We start from the raw sequence: 8,583 nt of genomic DNA, 5'->3' as shown, positions 1-8,583 counted from the left end.
TGTTAAAACAATAATAGGACTGGCACAAGAACTCACTTTTCTTGATTTTAGACGATGCAGTACAGTACTGTATTCCTTGTTCTGTTCACACAACTGCCTCGATCCACGTACGAGTTGCGCGTGAGCACAAGGGCGTGCTCTGGACCTCTTAACATTCTTCTCCAGGCTAGTTTGTTGTGGTCCACAGGGATGAGTGCATTTATGTAGTCACTAAACACAAGCATCCGTCTGTCGGATAGACGCTGCTTTCAGTCAATATCCATCTGCTGTCTGCAATGGTATCCCTTGTTCCACATCCTCTTCTGAATCCAGCCTGATATTTGTGTGTGTGTGACAGCTCCCTGTGAATGTACTGTTGCAATTGTTGGGTGATCTTTAGCAAAGTTCTACTTGCATGTGATATCAATGATACTGTTCTATAATTTGTGCATTCTGTGCCACCTTTCTTTGGAATGGGTACAAACACAGATATCGTCCAGTCAGTTTCCAGGTAGGCGTCTCCCTAAATTCTTGGCATAGATGGGCGAGTGCTTCCAGTGTCTCATCGGCTTGTTGAAACATTCAATTGACATTCCATCAATTCATGGAAAATTGTTTGTGGCCAATGCCTTCAGTGCAGCTTTTTCCTTCAGTACCATTGGTTCTTAATCATAGGCTACCTCTTGGTGGAAAGTGAACGAGTTCTTTTTGGCACAGTGATTGTGTATACTTTCCATCTTCTTTGGCTGCTTCCTGCATCACAGATGTAGGTGATACAATTCCTATCTCCTCTATCCAGTGAGGTCTGCGTACAGAGTTGTCGCTTATGTTATTGAAAAGGAGTCTTTACAATGAATAACTCATTAGCCTTGCAAAATTCTATCATGTAACTACCCTGTCAGTTCAATTGGCAAGATCATGTTTTCCAATTATTGATCCTTCCTCTTTGTTTTCCAATTTTCATATTTAAATCACCAGCAATTATCAACACATCTTGATTGCATGTTTGATCAATTCCAGATTACAGAAGTTGGTAAAACTAGGGTTAATTTCTTCATCCTTGACCTTAGTGGTTGGTGCATATCTTTGAGTATTTGTATCAACTGGTTTCCCATGGAGCAGTGTGTTCTTGTTAGGTGCTGCCCAGTCTGTTCTGACCCACAGCAACCTTATGCCCAGCAGAATGGAACACTGCCTAGTCCTGCACGTCCTCACAATTGGTCCTATGCCTGAGCCCTTGGCTGCAGCCACAGTGTCAGTCCATCTCATCGAAGGACTTCCTCTTTGTGCTGCCCCTCCACTTTACCAAATATGATGTCCTTCTCCAGGGATGGGTCTCTTCTCACAACGTGTCCAAAGTCTTGCCATCTTTGCCTCCAAGGAGCCCTCTGACCTTACTTCTTCTAAGACAGTTTCTAGGTTTGTCCTTTACCAGTCTATGGTCCTTTCAATGTTCCCCAGCACCACAATTCACGTGCATCGATTCTTCTTTAACCTTCCTTACTCAATGTCCAACTTTCACACGCACCTGTGAAAATACCATGGCTCGGGTCAGGCGCACCTTATAACATCCTTGCTTTTCAATACTCCACAGAAATTTTCTGCAGCTGATTTATCCAGGGTCCCATATCATTTGACCTCTTGACTGCTGCTTCCATTCCATGAGCATTGATTGTGGATCCAAGCAAAATGAAATCCCTGACAACCTAAACCTTTTCACCATTTATCCTGAGGTTACCTATTGGTCCAGTGGTGAGGAATTTGGTCTTCTTGACATTGGGTGGTAATCCACATAGAAGGCAGCAGTCCTTGGTCTTCATCAGCAAGTGCTTCTAATCCTCCTCATTTTCGGCAAACAAAGTTGTGTCATCGGCATAACCCAGGTTGTTCATAAGCCTTCCTCCAATCCTGATGCTGCCTTCTTGTTTATATAGTCTCTGGTCATTTCCCAGCATACAGATTGAATAAGTACTGTGAGAGGACACACCCCGATGCACACCTTTCCTGATTTTAAACCATGCAGCATTCCCTCGTTCTGCTTGCACAACTGGTCTTTGATCCATTATGGGTTCTTTGGGAGCACAATGAAGTGTTCCCGTTCTTTCCTATATATCGTTTGTTATGATCCACACAGTCGAATGCCCTTTGCATAGTCAATAAAACAGAAGTGAACACCTTTCTGATATGCTCTGCTTTCAGCCAAGATCCATGTACAGTCAGCAATGGCATCCTTGCGCCTCATCCTTGTCTGAATCCAGCTCGAGTCTCTGGCAGCTCCTTGTCAATGTACTGCTGCAACCACGGTTGGTTGATCTTCAGCAACATTTCCGCAGGGAGATAGCTGTCTGTGGGCTTAGATTCTTGTGATTCTTGCTCCAGTGGACTATATGCTCCTTGGCCAGCAGAGGGAACCAGTGGAACAGAACCTTCTAAAGCCCAGTTTTGGCGTAGGGTCACCTCCGCTTTGTATAAGAGCCTCACACAATTGTAGGCAAACCAAGTCCGAACACTTACTGAATGTGTGTGTGTGTGTGTGTAATTGAAACCATTTTTTTTCATGTGGGGCAACTGACTCAAGAACCCTGCCTGAGGCTACAGGATTGGGAAATGACATTCCTGAGATTTGAAACGGTCTCCTGATTCTAAGGGATAGATAGGATCCTCTCCCTTAATGGGCCCAGGAGAAATGTTTCTTGAAGAAACTTGTGGAATGAAGGCGCAGGCAGGTCCTGCTCCCTCCCAGCCTTTCTACTTCTCCAAGCCAGCACCACAGGGCCGAGTGTGGGTGTCTTGCCCATGGAGAAATCATGCTCTGCCTACCTCCACATTCTTTCAAGGTTTCCCATGAAACCCCCCTCTCTTTTCAACTCAGGGCTGAGATAGGAGCCAGGGGTTTGGAGCTAGAGTCCAGGACATTGGACTGGGCTGGATCCAGCTGCCTGACCTCCATCCTGGTTGTTTTTCCTATTCCGCCGGCCACTGCTAGTTCTGCAGCCAGAGAGTCCTCAGTGGCCACTGCCCTATAAGCCAAGTCTCCCTGGTCTCTTGCTACCCCTCGTCACTGACCTCTCACCTTCCAGTCCTTTCTACCTCCCCATATTCATCCCACCTAACAGAGTCTTGCTGACAATGCTGCAATTCCCTTATGCCTCCCAGTACTCCTCATGGCCTCTAAGGCTAACTCCAACATCCCAGCCTGGCCTGGAAGGTTGGGCACAATCCGGGCCCGGTTTGACTTTGTAGCTTCCCCTGCCCCAGCTTTATCCAGTGGCTGGGAAGTTCTCTCCAGGCTGTGTGGTCTGGCCCACTCACATGACTGTGAACACTTTCTTATCTTTCTGGATGCAGCTCCTGTTGTCTCTCTCCTGAAAAGGCCCTCCCCTCTCCTTGTCATATCTACCTGGAGCAAGCTCCTCCTCTCCTCTCCCCGTTATGATCCTAGTGCTAAAAGCATTGGACTGTCTGAATTTGTTCCACATCTTTCTCTTCCACTAATCTGAAAGCTCCTTGAGGGCAGGGACCATGTGTAAAAGACTCTGCGCCCCCAGCCCCCAGCCCTGTGTCCAGCACCCAGGAGCAGCTTAGTGGGTGTCTGCTGATGCATGGACAACCTCGGATGGCTTTGCCTCAGATTTATGGCTTCAGGGTCTGGCTGCTTAAATCTTCCAGATGATAAGAAAAACTGCTTAGAGGCTTGGAAAAAGATCTGACTCAGGGTCCCTGATACTCAGGCTCCTCCATCCTTCTTTCATTAGGGCATGTTGCGCACCGTGTTCTCAGTCTGGCCAGAGCGAGAGCCTGTCTTTGAGGTCTGCCTTGGTACCTGCTTTGAGGCACCCTCCCCCTCTTTTCTCCTTCAACCACTTTCCTCTCCAAAAGTCTGCCCACAAGTCTTTATAGAATCTCTGCGCAGATCCTGGCTTCCTGCATTACTCATCCCCGATTGCTGTCATTTCTTAGGGGAGAGGGAGCAGGAGAAGGTGAGGTTGGAGATAGGCGAGAGTGAAGGTGGAGAGGGTGAGTAATGTCTTTATGTTCTAAGGGCTTCCATCTTCTCAGCAAAGTGGCAAGCACTGATTAAGCAGAAGTAATTCCTCCTCTTCTGCACTTGCTGCAGGGAAGGGAACGAATGATTTACTGCCAGGCACCTCAGCATGGCCCGCTGGGGGGGTCCTTGGAGGCAGCTGGAGCCGGCAAGCCCCAGGCATATGATCAGAGGCAAGGCACCTTCTCCTAAAGAGGTTTTAAAATTTCATTTGATCTTTTTGTCATCTTTTGTCAGAGCCAATTCACATGTTCTGCCCTTGTCTTGTCCTCCCCACGCACAGACAGACATGGTTGCAATACGTACAGTCTGATCATTTTCTTAGTAATCACGAACTACGCTGTACAGGGACTCGCTTATCAAATTTCCCATGCCGATTTTAATTGCCTATAGTTCTGGAGTTTTGACTGCTGAAGGAATCACCACCTATTTCTAGGGGTGTCCAGCAGAATTCTGGTTTAGTTTCCAGATTAATTCCAGACTCTCCTTCCCAAGCCTGCAAGTTGCCACGCCCTCTCTTGTAGTCATGCTTCCATGAGACTGTTTTTATATGTTCATCAGACTTTCATCTAACATGTGCACCCTGTAGAAATTAAAACCCTGAGCAGTGTGAGTTGGCCTGGGTTATTCATTCACCAGTGCAGTTAACCACATTGGGCAAAGGGTTTATTTTAAAGTGGCGTGTCAGGCAGGCAAGCGGGCTGTTGTCTTGAGTTCTCCAGATGACTCCAGTCTGCAGTGGCTCGATGCTTGGCTATCTGGGTGGGAAAGACTCTAGAGGGGTGGGGGAGATGTGCCACTCTCACAGTCATTTTTCAGATCTCCTGGTGATTTCTTGGTCTTTCTGGTGGTTTTTCACATGCCCATGAATTCTATGATACCATTCCCATCAAGAGGTGGAGTCCTCCCTGAAATCTGGGCTGGCCTTACTGATTTACTTCTAATAAAGAGAATGAGGCCAAATGGATGCTCCATGATTCCGTAGGCTAGCTTCTGCCAGGCTCTTTCTTCTCTCTCTCTGGGTGCTTGCTTTCGGAACCTAACTGCCATGCTGTGAGGAAGCCTGGGTTACACAGCTGTGCCTGATGACTGTCTCAGCATGGGAGCGGATGTTGGCGTCCACACATGGGTGCAAAGGAAGCATTGGAGAGTACTCTGACCCTAACCACCATGGCTCTGCCACGGGTCACAGGCCCTGGCCAGAACAGTTTAGCTGAATGCAAACAGCCCTAGAACTGAGAGAGATAATGAGAATAAATAAACATCACCGTTTTATGCCACTAAGTTTAGAATAGCTTGTAAAACAGCTATGTTGTCGCTGTTGTTGCCACACATAGCAACTGAGATAGTTTATTGTGCCAGCCTGGCTGATAAACACAAGTGGGATTAACTGAAGGGCAGAGAGATAAATGGCTTGGTGAGCCTCACTTTCTTGTTTCTCGCTCTGTGATCATCGGACCAGTGTGCGGCTGCCTTGCTTGTTCTGTGCCTCAATTTAAAGGCTACACTACCTGTGGGATGCCTAGCCTGTGGACTGTGTCGCTGTAAGTTGAGGTGCCTTTAAGACATCTCTAGAGCTGGGGACTGGTGGTTGGTGACCTGCCTTGTGATTGGCTCCTGTGCTGACATAGCCTAGCTCTCTCTACAAATAGAGGAAGATCTGGCAACAGACTAGACGTGAAGGACTGTTAGTCTCTCACAACTCTCTCACAACGTGAGTTGCACTGAGCCATTTGTAGTGCTTTATAATTTAACTGTTTATTTTTTGTATTATATATTTATCTGTATATGATTTAACAGTTCATTTCTTGTTATATGTCTAATTATCTTTATAAATAAATATATTAAATTATCAGCAATTTGGTTTTATCTCTCTAGAGAACCCTGTCTAACACAGCAACCCTATGCACAACTGAGCAAAACATTACTGGGTCCTGTGCTGTCTCACAACTGTTACCTTGGAGTCTCCTGCTGCAGTCAGGGTGTCAGTCCCTCTCATTGAGGAGAAAACAACAATGACAATAGCAACAATAATAACTCACTGCCATCGAGTTGCTGTAGACTCATGAAGACACTATCGGACAGGGTAGAACTGCCTCTGGGCGTTTCCAAGACTGTTAACTGTTCACGTGAGCAGAAAGCCCCTTCTTTCTCCCACAGAGCAGCTGGTGGTTTTGAACTGCTGACCTTGCCGATCACAGTCCAACACGTCACCACTGGGCCCCAGGGCTCCTTCAGTGATGATAGAAGGCTGTAAAGTTCTGCTTTCCTCCTCCTTTAGCTGAATTCTTCTTTTCCACCAGACACTGTCTTTCCTGGAGTGTCACCACTTTTATCACCCCCTCTCTGCCTTCAGTTTCACAAAGCACACGAACACAAGGGCTCCGTGTTCAACAGGTGGCACGGAAGGTTTGGGCCACCAAGGGGGATTGTAGCAAAGATTCTAGGACAGATAGGAATGCACTTCTGAGTAGTGGGCAAAGTTTAGTGACGAGCGACAGGGACTCCCCACCACTGGGGATTTCTTGCAGTCCTGTTCGCTCTGGGGCTGCAGGCTTCTGACATCGTGTGGAGCCCTACTTCTCCCTTGGCCGCCCTCCTTTTCTTTAGTTGCACCAATTCTTGCTTCTCAATGCGGAACAATCCAATTTGTAGTCCATACACCTAGGGTCGCAAGAAATGAACTCTGGCTTCTCGACATTGAAAGGTGTTTTCTTTTCCTAGACTCTCTGTCCTTGGCAGAAGTGTCTCTGTTCCTTCAGAGCCCCTGGGCCCCTTCTTGCTAGGGTCGTAGCAACTCCCGGAGTCACTGTAACAGCGGCAGGTCTAGGGCTCAGGATGATGTTCTCTGCCAGCATGCGCTGAGCATACAGAGTTGGTTCTCATCCTTCGTTGTCCCTCTCCAGGGAGAGCTGCTGTGTCATCCTCATTCTCAACCTCAGGCCCGACCTCCTAGATACCTCCAGAGTCCCACGTGGACCCCTTAACTGCTCCCATGCTGTGAACTGTTAAGATCCATCAGCCTAGAAGCATCCTGTGGCCCTTCTGCTTCTCTTTCCATGTCAGGATGGGCTTTACTGCCTGAGAATGAGCATGCATCTTTTGCACGCTGTGTTTCCAGCAGAGGTCATGCTAAGACCTGCTAAGAGTCATGTCTTCTTGATCCCTGAATTTTTCCTCTCTGTTGCGCCCATTCAATGAAGTTCTGGTTTTGGTAGGAAAGTAGCCCCGAATGTTGGTATCTTTCTCTCCGTCTGCCATGTGTGGTATAGAGTTTATGCTCCAAATCCTACTATAAGGACCTCAAACGTTTTGGATTTTGGCTTCGAATAACTCTTCAGAGAATTCTGCAAACAGCCTCATGCATTGTGGGCTGGAGAGAGATGGGGCTGTCTAGAGGTAGTATGGAGTACCGGGAAGTATACATATCACTACAATCAGTTTGTTCTTCTCATAGCTAATGTACTGCCAGGGGAATTTCATTACTTTTTATGGTTTTCTCTAACAAAAGAGCATTCTCTTCCTAAGGACAATTCTACTTTTTCCCTAGCCCAGTTGACTTAGACAGTAGATGACTTTTAAATCCAAAATTTTACCCTTTCTGTTATATAGTTAAGAGGCCCTGGTGGTGTAGTGGCTATGCATTAGGCTGATTATCACAAGGTTCAAAACCACCAGCAGCTCCACAGGAGAAAGATGAAGCTTTCTTTTTTTAAAAAAATAATTTTATTGGGGGCTCTTATGGCAATCCATACATCAATTGTATCGAGCACATTTGTACATATGTTGCCTTCATCATTTCCCAAATATCTTCTTTCTATTTGAGCCCCTTTTCTCCCCTTGCTCCCCCTCCTCCCCTTAAGCCCTTGATGATTTATAAATTATTTTTATTTTCATATTTTACACCATCTACTGTCTCCCTTCACCCATGTTTCTGTTGTTTGTCCACCTGGGGGGCGGTGTTTTATATCGATAATTGTGATCAGTTTCTTGTTTCTCCCCCTTCTACTCCCACCTTCCCTCTACCCTCATGGTATTGCTACTCCCGTTCCTGAGGGGTTTATCTGCCCTGGATTCTGTGTGTTGAGAGCTCTCATCTGTACCACTGCACATGCTCCAGTCTAGCTGGATTTGTAAGGTGGAACTGGGGTCATGATAGTGGGAGATAGGCGGGGGAGGAAGCATTAAAGAACTAGAGGAATGTTGTGTGTTTTTTCAGTGCTATACTGAACCCTGGCTGCCTCGTCCCTTCCTTGTAACCCTGCTGTGAGGGGATGTCCAATTGTCTACAGATGGGCTTTGGGGCTCCACTAGGACCCCCTCATTTGCATTGATATGATTGTTTGTTTTGGGTCTTCTGATGCCTGATACCTGATCCTGTCTCATGATCACATAGGCTGGTGTGCTTCTTCCATGTGGGCTTTGTTGTTTCCCTGCTAGATGGCCCTTAATACTTAACCTAGAAATATATGTACATAGACCTACATCCCTATCATGATATATCAATATATTTACATATGCACGTGCCTATGTTTAGACCTCTATAAATGTCTTTTGCC

This window comes from Echinops telfairi, unplaced genomic scaffold (genome assembly GCF_000313985.2).
Source record: "Echinops telfairi isolate 266 unplaced genomic scaffold, ASM31398v2 ScPeMD7_443;HRSCAF=831, whole genome shotgun sequence".
Lineage (NCBI taxonomy): Eukaryota > Metazoa > Chordata > Mammalia > Afrosoricida > Tenrecidae > Echinops > Echinops telfairi.
The sequence above is the reverse complement of the archived record's forward strand: the minus strand, read 5'-3'. Positions refer to the sequence as shown.